Consider the following 12,757-nt stretch of genomic DNA (forward strand, 5'->3'; position numbering starts at 1 on the left):
AAAGCCTCCTTCCCCATTGTGGAATAAATCTGTTGATGCTTCCACTGGACACTCCAACCACAAGTTACATAATGGAGTACTTCTCATCTCTCCAACACTCCCTGTGAATGGCATAGCTCCTCACGTCTCAGTGTAAAAGGATTAAATACTTCTGTACCGCTTAATGCAGTAACCTCTTTACCTGCTACTCCTGGCCTACGCCAGTACACCTTACTCTCACAGGGATATGTTTTAAGAAGACCTCACACATTCTTCTCAATCCCTCACAGAAACCAAACTTTGATTTCTGAACCCAATCATCATCATCAGCCATTTCAGCTTCTAACCTTGCCATTGTAACTCTGCCCTTCCACACGAGTTCTCACGGCTGCAGGAAGTGAATTGTTGAACTTCTCCAAAATAAGAATCTCTCTAACAATGTCATAGGTTTGCTTTGTTTTTAATACCCTTCCCCACCTTTCAAAATTACTTTGTTTGATCCTTTCATACTCAATGTGCGTTTAACCAGGGACCCTTTTTTAGATTCCTGAAACGCTGTCTGTCAGCTTCTGGCACAAGCTCATATACACTTCAGATGGCTTTCTTCACCTCCTCCTCCTCCCCAGACACCGCCTCTGATAGGGATGTAAATACCTATCAGCTTTGTTTGAATCAACTAAATCCACATGGTCACTGGGCACTGCATTGGTTTAGCCACTTTCTCAAATGAAATTGAAAAGGCTCCCCCATCATTCTCATCAAATGTAGATAATGTCTGGATGTATCTGAACAGATCCACATCAGGCCTTTGGCTACTATAGGGTTGCTCATCCTCACTATCCTCCTCATCCAGCCTACTGTCTATCTTCATCACCACCTTCTATGTCAACTTTCCTCTCTAATTACTAACTTTTGAAGTTGAAACTCTCTGCTTTTCTTCTCTCTTTTTCTCTCTTTCTTCTTCATTTTCTGTTCTTTTATTTCTACGCTTCATCATAATTCAAACTGTTTCAATTCCTTCTCATGTTCACGGTGCCTCATTTGAAATTGAATTCTCACCATTTCCAAAGAATCTGATGGCGTTTCCACAAAATGTAATTGCCGAGCTGTAGCTGCAATTATCTCTCATTTTCTCACAGACAAACGCAACCCCACCTCCAGCTTCTCTGTCAATTTCTACAGCTTTGCCTTCATTACCTTTTGTTAAACCCCCAACTTCACTTCTTCCACACCCAGAGAACTCTGAGTGACTGAAAGAATCTTTATACACAAAACACTGTTTAAACCAACCGAATTCAACATCCGGAACAAAAGACACTAACAACTACCATTCACGACCTTTGAACCCAATAGCCTCCCAGTGCATACTCTCCACTGTCTGCATGAGAGTATTCTGGATGCTCTGGTTTCCTCCCACAATCTAAAGATGTGCATATCAGGTGAATTTGACATGCTAAATTGTTTGTAGTTTTCAGGGATGTGTGGGTTAAATGCCTTAGTCGGGATAAATGTGTAATAATAGTGTAGAGGAATGTTTCTGGGGAGGCTACTCCTCGGAGGGTCGGTATGGACTTGTTGGGTCGAATGGCCTGTTTGCACATTGTAGGGATTGTAATTCAAACCCAATTTGGTATTATCGATTTAGAACCAGACAAGAGTCTACAGTTTGCTATAGACCAACCAGACTGCCCCAAACTATTTCAAGTGGGTAGCTTGGATGCGAACCTTTTCTTATTTTAAAGGTAGATGTGAAGTGGGTGTTCCAGATGTGATGCTACTCGCCAAACCACTCACCATTAATTAAAACACAATATATTTAAACACTCTAATGAAAATCCATAGAAAATGAAGATGATTTTAGAATAACTTAACTATTGGAAACCTTAACCGAACAGTGGATACAAAACCTTCCAGAAATGAACTGTTTCAATATACTAATATCACTTAAAACACACCATGGTAAAAAGGCGCATTCAGACATACAGTTCTCCAATCCAGGAGGAAATAGCATCAAGTGAAGCTTCAGAGAGAATAGCAGCTAGGGATAATTTACTAGAACTTCCAACCCTTCTGGGACACAAGCACCTGGTGACTTACAGCTATAAGGAAAAAAAACTAGAAAGCCTAGTCTATGCGAGCTGGCCATTATTACTGCTATTTATTAAAAACCCTAAAACCCTAAAGTTATTTACTTGAGCCGTTTACAGTCGGCAGTTTGGACTTCAAGATCTCTTGTTCAAAAAAAAGAGAAAATGACCTTTATTAAAAAAAGAGTGACAGCATTGTCACACAATTTAGATGCCTGGTCCTTTACTCCATGAGCTTCCCCGTGTTACTGATCGCAAGATCACCTGAGTGGGGCAAACACAGGTACACTCCAAGTTACAAGGATGTGTCTCATAACTTCTGAAACACGCCGTCCATGGGCCATCATATGGGACATACCGGGAAGTGAAAAACAGCCTGACACACACTATTTCACTGTTTCTGAGCGACACAATGCCAGCACTCGATACAAAATATAACCAAAACCCAAGGCCAGGGAAAGATGCAGAGGGACAGAGATTCATATTAAAGACAGAAACAGACATTTAATTAACTGGGAGGAGGTTGCGGAAATATGGTAAAAAAGACAGAGCAGTGGGACTAACTGGAGAAGTGAGATCTTCGGCAGTAAAATTATGAGAATGAGAACATTGAATAAAGGCATTGTCAGATCAGCTGAAATAGTTTGTTACATCAAATTCTCAATTTGCTTCACCGAACACCACAAACAACATAAACTGGGACAAGATGACAGCTCAGCATGGAGAGCTGTGCAGAGCAGGCTAGTGTGTTGCTCAGTAAACTGCACTATCTGACAAGCATAGAGAGTATTGCAAACTTTACTATCATATGCAAACTATACTCGCATCAGATTACTATCTCCAATGGGAAGGTTTGCTCTCTGTGCGTGCGTGTGTGTTCATCAGAGTGTGAGAGAGACAGTGCGTGTGTGCATGCGATTGGCGTGGTTGAATGCGAACTCATTGAGAAGGAACGCACATGGAGGAAACTATTTTAAATACGAACAAATGGCAGGCTTTTGGATAATCGACAGAGAGAGAACGAGAGAATTTTCATGGACAGATGAGGTAAAGTATTTTAAAATGTTCAATAAAGGCATTGCCATAAAAATAGCAATATATATCCGCGTGCACATGAATGACAGATGGATGGGAATTTGGTGTGAGTTCGAATCAGATTTGCTTGGGCAGGTTTGAAGCCGGGAGCGTCAGCAGCAGATTATTATCTTCATTAAGACTGTATTTCATAACTCAAGGTTCAAACAGGAGATGGAATAAGCCAGTGAGATACATTGTGGAGTGGTGAGTATTTCAAGTTAGAAATGGTCAGGGCATGGTGTCAAGAATCAACTCATGATGAAAGGGTTCACCCACAGTTATGACTCGTCTGCTTCAGCCGCAGATATTGGTCAGGGATGGATTGGAAACACTGGAAGGAATTGGAGTCTGTAACCAGGACAGCAGACAGTGACCTCCATGCTCTTACTATTTAAAAAAAAGGCAAAGATACAATACATTGCGGTTATCTGCTGAAACTGAGTAGGTCAACATAGAGACCCATGAGTAACATTGCCAAAGCAGAGGGAGACAGTAATTGAACACCTTCATTGATGTAGTTGTAGAGGTCTGTAGAGTAAATATCTGGATTCAGAGATTCAACAGGAACAATAATAGTGGGTAGAAGTGTAGAATATATGAAAGACCAATAATAGAGCCATAACTGGTTTATAGAAAAAAAATGGGCAGTAACACTCACCAGGAACACCAACGATAGCCAGGAAGGGATAATAAAAATATTGAATAATGAGAAGAGCGTAATAGATCCGCAATGATAATGACAACCAATAAAATGCAGAAAGATACCAAACATAATCGGATAAGCTCCTGTCTATTGTTGGAATATTCCAGTCTAATTTTCTCAGATTCTGATCCATTGTTTGAACATTCCAGTCTAATGTTCTCAGATTCTGATCCATTGTTTGAACATTCCAGTCTAATGTTCTCAGATTCTGATCCATTGTTTGAACATTCCAGTCTAATGTTCTCAGATTCTGACCCATTGTTTGAACATTCCAGTCTAATGTTCTCAGATTCTGATCCATTGTTTGAACATTCCAGTCTAATGTTCTCAGATTCTGATCTCTCCTCCCCCTCTCTCCGGATCTGTTGATCCCTGTCAGTGCTGTTGATGATGGTCCCGCTCATATTATGGAGTAACACATTGAACGACATCTATTTATCATTAAAAGATGGAAACCCTCCACTGGCATAATTAGAATCCATGGAGATTGGCATTAATTGCAGTCACTGAACAAATAGGATCAGTTATCCAGTTCCATACATCACTTTTCATATCACTATAAAAGGGAACATTTACCCGTTTTGGGTGGAATGGATGAGGGTTGCTGAGGGATGGACCATAAATCTTTAAATATTTTTAATCTTTTTTTCAGTTGTATATGACAGTATTAAGAACACTGCAGGGGTCTATATATGTTCCACTCTGTTTACGAAAGGAAGCAGTTATAAAATAACAGATCGGCTACATAAAAAAACGTCGGATGGGCAAGTTTCTAAATGCCTTAACTTACATTATGATACTCAATGACCAGTGTGATGGTACTCCGTGTTTTAAGTGCCATGTTTTCAAATCCTTTCATAACTTTGAGGCAGAGAATGGAGACTGCTGCTCAGCAACAGGCCGAAGCAATTCTATGCCTATGGGCCTCTTACAGAGGGATAGGAGAAGGCCATTCAGTCCATATTAGCCTGCTGTTACTTGAAAAGTTGGAACTCTGGAATATTCGCTCATTTTGCCAACAAAATCATTCAAAATGAAAGGATTTGTCGCTACAGCTGTATGAGGTGTCACTGAGAGGACACCTGAAGTTCATTGTTTCTGTAACTGAGAAGGGATGGACCTCCATCAGATTCAGTTTACTGGCTGCTAGTAATCCAGGGGTTGATGTGTCATTTAAAGTCTCGTGGCCGTTATACAGGGACAGGAGGATCCCATGCAGCCTCTCGCGCCTGATACAGAGGGGCAGGAAGTGTTTTGTTAACATTTCAAGTCTGTTACGCATAAATATTACGTTTAAACTAGTTATGGAATAGGAAAGACCTGATTTTAGCAATAAAGTTCTAACTTGGAACAAGGCCAATTTTGAAAGTGTTAGGCGAGTCCTGTGAAAGGCTAATTGGAATACTCTATTCGCAGGTAAAGTGATGGTTGGAAAATGCAAGGCAATCAAAACTTGGTTTCAGAGAGTCCAGAGCCAATGTGTTCCCATTCATGAGATGGGCAAGGCTGGTTGGTGCAGGGAGTGCTGGATGGCTAGAAATATTGATGCTCTGGTCAAGGTAAGAAAGGAGGCATATGCCAGGTAAACAGAACTGAAATCAAGTGGATCCCCAGAGGAGTATAATGGCAGTAAGTGTATAGTCAACGGAGAAATCAGGCCAGAAAAATGTGAACACGAGTTGGCTTTAGAAATAGGGTTATCGAGGTATTCAAGAAATTCTACAAATCTTTTCATGGTAAAAGTTTAACTAGGGAGAGATTAGGGAACCTTAAAGATCAGTAAGGCTACCTATGTGTGGAACCAGAAGAGATGGAGGGAGTGGAGGGAGTTACAAGAGCGAGAGAATGAATAAGTGTATAGTGATAGCTTGAAAAGTATCTATATTACAAGGAGGTGTTGGACATTCAAAATCACATAAAGGTGAACAAATCCCTGGGACTGAATAGTTGTATCCCAGACATTTGTGGGAAGCTACGAAAGCGATTGCTCTGCATTTTGCTGATAGATTTGTATCATTGATTTCCACAGGTGATGTGTCAGAAGACTGGAGAGCTGCTAACGTAGTGTTATCATTTAAGAAAGGAAGGAAAAACCAGGTAACTATAGACTGGTGAGCCCGACGTCAACGGTGACTAAATTGTTGGAGGGGATTTTGAGGGAAAGGAGGTATATGCATTTGGAAAGACAAGGACAGAAGAGGGCTTTGTAAATTGGAGATCACGTCTCACTGACTCGGTAGAATTTTTTGAGGAAGTGATGAAGATGACTGATGAAGGCAGGACAGTGGATGTTGTCTTTATTGAATTCAGTAAGAAAACCAAAATGTTCTACATGGTAGACTGGTTAACAAGGTTAGACTGCCTGGAATCCAGGGAGAGCTCGCCATTTAGATCCAAACTTTTCTTAAATATTGGAGACAGGGCGTGACAGTGGACATTTGTTCATTAAACTTGGAGACCTGTGACCAGTGGTGTGCCACAAAGATCAACAGTGGGTCCACTGCCTCTTGTCACGTATACAAATCATTTGCATTTGAGTATATGAAGTATGGTCAGTAAGCTTGTAGATAATTCCAAATTTTGTGGTGTAGTCGACAGTAAAAAATGATATCTCCGAACAAAGGGGAAAGTTGATTAGGTGAGCCAAAGGGTGGCAGATGGAGTTAAATTTAGATAAAGGTGAGGTGTTGCATTTTGACAAGACAAATCAGACATGTAGGTAGGGTTCTGTCGAAATTTGCCAATCAAAGAAAACTTCATTGAAATTATAGAATCCCTACAGTGACGAAACAGGCTATTCAGCCCATCGAGGCCACACCGACCCTCTAAACAGTATCCTACTGGACAAACCCTACCCTATCCCTCTGAGCCTGCATTTTCCATGGCTAATCCTCCTCACCCACACATCCCTGGGTACTTGTGGCAGTTTAGCATGGCCAATCTATACTTGTCTGTATATCTTTGTACTGTGGCAGGAAAACGTAACACCCGGAATAAACGCACGCAGACACGGGGAGAATGTGCAAACTCTACACAGGCAGTCATTCAAGGATAGAATTAAACCAAGATCGCTGTGCTCTGAGGTAGCAATGCTAGTCACTGAGCTACTGTGTCACCTGGTGGTACAGGCTCTCAGGTCCTTGAAAGTGCTGTCACAGGTAGACAGTGTAGTGAAGAAGGCATTTGGTGATCTTCTCTTTACTGGTGCGTGCTTTGAGTCTAAGCGTTTGCATGACATGTTGCACCTGTCCAGGACATGGGTTTGACCACTTTTGTAATATTGCCTTTAATTCCGGCCAACCTGCTGTCGGAAAGACGTTGTCAAACATGAAAGGGTAAGAAGAGATTTAAAAGAATGTTGCATATGTTGGAGGCTTTGAGCTACAGGGAGAGTTTGAATAGGCTGGGACTATTTTCAAGTGTTGAGGCTGAGGGGTGACCTTAAAGACGTTTATAAAATCATGAGGGTCATCGATAAGGCAAACAGTCAATGTCTTTACCCCAGCATAGGCGAGTTGAAAATTACAGGACAAAGGTTTAAGGTGAGAGGGGAACGATTTATAAAGGGAAATGAGGCACAACAATTTTAATGAGAGATTGCTGTGTGTATGGATTGAGCACCCAAAAGAGGTGGTGGAGGCAGGCACAGTTACACCATGAAAAAGGCATTTGAATGGGTATGTGCATGGGAAGGGTTTAGAGCGATATGGGCCAAGTGCTGGCAAGGGAGACGAGATTAATTTAGGGATATTTGTCCAGAATGGATGACTGGATCGAAGGGCCTTTTCCGTGCTGTACATCACTGAGACTCTGTTGACTCTTGAATGTATAACACGGGAACAGGAAGAGGCTATTCAGGTTCTGAAAACTGTCAGTCAGCTTGTTTGCTCAATTACTGTGAGTCAAATACAAAAATACATCACTCAGATTTTGATGGTGTTTTACAAAAACAGGAGAAAGGCTTTTAGTCAAGAGAAGCTGTCAGGAATGTGAAGAGGCCATTCAGTCCCTCAATTCCATTAAACAGGAGCAGCAGGTGAGCACAGAGCTATTGGAGCCTGTTAGTCAGTAGCAAGAGTAGGACATCTACTTTCACAAACTTGGGATCAGGAGGCATCACTCAGTTGCTCAAGACTAGGACACAGGGACAGGAGACAGTCACTCAACTGCTCGAGACTGGGACACAGGAACAGGAGGCAGTCACTCAACTGCTCGAGACTGGGACACAGGGACGGGAGGCAGTCACTCAACTGCTCGAGACTGGGACTCAGGGACGGGAGACAGTCAATCAACTGCACGAGACTAGGTCACAAGAACAGGAGGTAGTCATTCAACTGCTCGAGACTGGGACACAGGATCAGGAGGGTGTCATTAAACTGTTCAAGACTGGGACACAGGAACAGGAGGGTGTCATTCAACTGCTCGAGACTGGGACACAGGAACAGGATGGAGTGATTCAACTGCTCGAGACTGGGACTCAGGAACAGGAGGGAGTCATTCAACTGCTCGATACTGGGACACAGGAACAGGAAGGAGTCACTCAACTGCTCGAGACTGGGACACAGGAACAGGAGAGAGTCATTCAACTGCACTAGACTGGGATACAGGGACAGGAGGCAGTCATTCAACTGCTCAAGACTGGGACACAGGAACAGGAGGCAGTCACTCAACTGCTCGAGACTGGGACACAGGAACAGGAGGCAGTCACTCAACTGCTCAAGACTGGGACACAGGAACAGGAGGCAGTCACTCAACTGCTCAAGACTGGGACACAGGAACAGCAGGCAGTCACTCAACTGCTCGAGACTGGGAGCAGGAACAGGAGGCAGTCATTCAACTGCTTGAGACTGGGAAACAGGAACAGGAGGCAGTCACTCAACTGCTCGAGACAGGGACTCAGGGACGGGAGACAGTCATTCAACTGCTCGAGATTGGGACACAGGACCAGGAGGCAGTCACTCACCTGCTCGAGACTGGGACACAGGAAAAAGGACGCAGTCTCTCAACAGCTCGAGACTGGGAACCAGGAACAGGGGGCAGTCACTCAACTGCTCGAGACAGGGACTCAGGGACGGGAGACAGTCACTCAACTGCTCGAGACTGGGACACAGGAACAGGAGGCAGTCACTCACCTGCTCGAGACTGGGACATAGGAACAGGAGGCAGTCATTCAACTGCTCGAGACTGGGACACAGGACCAGGACGCAGTCACTCAACTGCTCGAGACTGGGAAACAGGAACAGGAGGCAGTCACTCAACTGCTCGAGACAGGGACTCAGGGACGGGAGACAGTCATTCAACTGCTCGCGACTGGGACACAGGAACAGGAGGCAGTCACTCAACTGCTCGAGACTGGGACACAGGAACAGGAGGCAGTCACTCAATTGCTCAAGACTGGGAAACAGGAACAGGAGGCAGTCACTCACCTGCTCGAGACTTGGACACAGGAAAAAGGACGCAGTCTCTCAACTGCTCGAGACTGGGACACAGGAACAGGAGGCAGTCATTCAACTGCTCGAGATGAGACACAGGACCAGGACGCAGTCACTCAACTGCTCGAGACAGGGACACAGGAACAGGAGGCAGTCATTCAACTGCTCGCGACTGGGACACAGGAACAGGAGGCAGTCACTCAACTGCTCAAGACTGGGACACAGGAACAGGAGGCAGTCACTCAACTGCTCAAGACTGGGAAACAGGAACAGGAGGCTGTCACTCAACTGCTCGAGACTGGGACATAGGAACAGGAGGCAGTCATTCAAATGCTCGAGACTGGGACTCAGGGACGGGAGGCAGTAACTCAACTGCTCGAAACTGGGACTCAGGGACGGGAGACAGTCAATCAACTGCTCGAGACTGGGATACAGGAACAGGAGGCAGTCACTCAACTGCTCGAGACTGGGACACAGGAACAGGAGGCAGTCACTCAACTGCTCAAGACTGGGACACAGGAACAGGAGGCAGTCACTCAACTGCTCGACACTGGGAGCAGGAACAGGAGACAGTCACTCAACTGCTCGAGACTGGGACTCAGGGACAGTAGGCAGTCACTCAACTGCTCGAGACTGGGACAGAGGAACAGGAGGCAGTCACTCACCTGCTCGAGACTGGGACATAGGAACAGGAGGCAGTTACTCAACTGCTCGAGACAGGGACTCAGGGACGGGCGACAGTCATTCAACTGCTCGAGACTGGGACACAGGAACAGGAGGCAGTCACTCAACTGCTCGAGACTGGGACTCAGGGACAGTAGGCAGTCACTCAACTGCTCGAGAGTGGGACAGAGGAACAGGAGGCAGTCACTCAACTGCACGAGACTGGGACATAGGAACAGGACGCAATCAATCAACTTGTCGAGACTGGGACACAGGAACAGGAGGCAGTCACTCAACTGCTCGAGACTGGGAAACAGGAACAGGAGGCAGTCACTCAACTGCTCGAGACTGGGATTCAGGGACAGTAGGCAGTCACTCAACTGCTCGAGAGTGGGACAGAGGAACAGGAGGCAGTCACTCAACTGCTCGAGACTGGGACACAGGAACAGGAGAGAGTCATTCAACTGCTCGAGACTGGGACACAGGACCAGGACGCAATCAATCAACTTGTCGAGACTGGGACACAGGAACAGGAGGCAGTCACTCAACTGCTCGAGACTGGGAAACAGGAACAGGAGAGAGTCATTCAACTGCACGAGACTGGGACACAGGAACAGGACGCAGTCACTCAACTGCTCGAGACTGGGATTCAGGGACAGTAGGCAGTCACTCAACTGCTCGAGAGTGGGACAGAGGAACAGGAGGCAGTCACTCAACTGCTCGAGACTGGGACACAGGAACAGGAGAGAGTCATTCAACTGCACGAGACTGGGACACAGGAACAGGACGCAGTCACTCAACTGCTCGAGACTGGGATTCAGGGACAGTAGGCAGTCACTCAACTGCTCGAGAGTGGGACAGAGGAACAGGAGGCAGTCACTCAACTGCACGAGACTGAGACACAGGAACAGGACGCAGTCACTCAACTGCTCGAGACTGGGGCACAGGAACAGGAGGCTGTCATTCAACTGCTCGAGTCTGGGACACAGGAACAAGAGGGTGTCATTCAACTTTTCGAGATTGGGATACAGGACCAGGACGCAGTCACTCAACTGCTCGAGACTGGAACACAGGAAGAGGAGGGTGTCAGTCAACTGCTCGAGACTGGCACACAGGACGAGGACGTAGTCACTCAACTGCTTCAGCCTGGGACACAGGAAGAGAACATAGTCACTCAACTGCTCGAGACTGGGAAACAGGAACAGGAGGGTGTCATTCAACTGCTCGAGGTTGGGACACAGGGACAGGAGGCAGTCACTCACCTGCTCGAGACTGGGACATTGGAACAAGAGGGTGTCATTCAACTGCTCGAGTCTGGGACACAGGAACAGGAGGCAGTCACTCAACTGCTCGAGACTGGCACTGGGAAATCTGGAGACTTGTCAGTCCCCAGGATCCTGTTACACAGGGACAGCAGGAGGTGACTCACTCCCCACCAGCTTTGGGCACGGAGAGGAGGGGAGTTTGGCTGTTACAAATAGAAATAAATGAATAAGTTGCATTCGTGGTCCACACAATCCTGCCGCACCATTCACTAAGAGCACGGCTGATCTGATAGTGATTCCGCATGCCATTTTACGGAGACTGTCCTCTCTGCAGCCTCTGCTGCATTTGTTGGTCATGTTGCAGACCCAGATGCTGTAACAACAGTCACCATCACTCATCCAGAGGTTCGGGTCTAACCTGATGAGTCAGGATTTGAACGGTCCAATCATAAGAATGAAAACACAAAATAAAGGCATTGCCAGTTTAGTTATCTCATATTCGCAATCCAACTCACATAATCAGCCCATCCATTGTACGTTCTGTATGGAGCACTGTGTAGATCCAGCTAGTGAACTGCTGAATGCAACCCAGCAATGTCCAGAGTGGAACTCTGTGCAGTCCACACCAATGCTTGATTATAATCATGGGCTAAATGTCCAGTGTGAGGAGCTATGCAGAGCGCACTGGTTCATTCATATATAAACCCAGGCTTTTGCATTGTTCGGTAACACTGTGTTAGATCACTGCCCAGTATGGGGAAACTTGCAGCAAATGCTGGCAGTAACAGGATGTGCAGCTTGCATCCTTTTACAGCTTTATATCTCCATTGCGCCTTGACGAGGTGTGCTGTGGGTGTGAACTGAAAGGGAGAGATGTGAAATGAAACAGTTTCAATACCAATAGTTCTGATTCAGGCGCATACCACTCCAATATTTAAAGATGAAATAACTGAGATAATGTTGAGTGAGGTTTTGTGGATGGTGCAAAGAAGTAAGAGGGGGTTGGTGATGTTATAGTGGTTGCACTATAAGCCTCCAAATAGTCAATGGGAATTAGAGAAAAAAATATGCAGGGAGGCTAGGGAGACTTGCAGGAACAATAGGATAGTCATAATAGGTGATTTTAATTATACTAACATAGACTGGGACTTCCAGAGGGTTCAGGACTTAGATGTAAAGAAATTAGTAAAGTGTGTTCAGAAAAGTTTCCACGAACAGCATGTAGAGGGTCCTACTCGGGAAGGGACAAACTCGACCTACTGTTGGGACATAGGGCAGGATAGGTGACGGGGGTAAAGTGGGGGAGCATTTTGGGACCGGTGACTAGAATTGTATGAATTTTAAACTAGTTATGGGAGGGTCAGAATTGGTCCACAGATTCAAGTTCTAAATTGGGGCGAGGCGAATTTTGTTGGAATTAGACAGGGACTTGCAAAGGTTTATTGCAGTAGCTTGTTTCCAGGAAAAAGGATCTCTGGTAAGTGGGAGGCTTTTAAAAGTGAGATAACTCGAGTTCAAAGTCTATATGTTCCAGTGAGGGTGAAGGGAAAG

Source organism: Chiloscyllium plagiosum, unplaced genomic scaffold, assembly GCF_037043375.1.
Source record: "Chiloscyllium plagiosum isolate Xiang-an unplaced genomic scaffold, Cpla_swu_hap1 HiC_scaffold_42, whole genome shotgun sequence".
NCBI classification, from domain to species: domain Eukaryota; kingdom Metazoa; phylum Chordata; class Chondrichthyes; order Orectolobiformes; family Hemiscylliidae; genus Chiloscyllium; species Chiloscyllium plagiosum.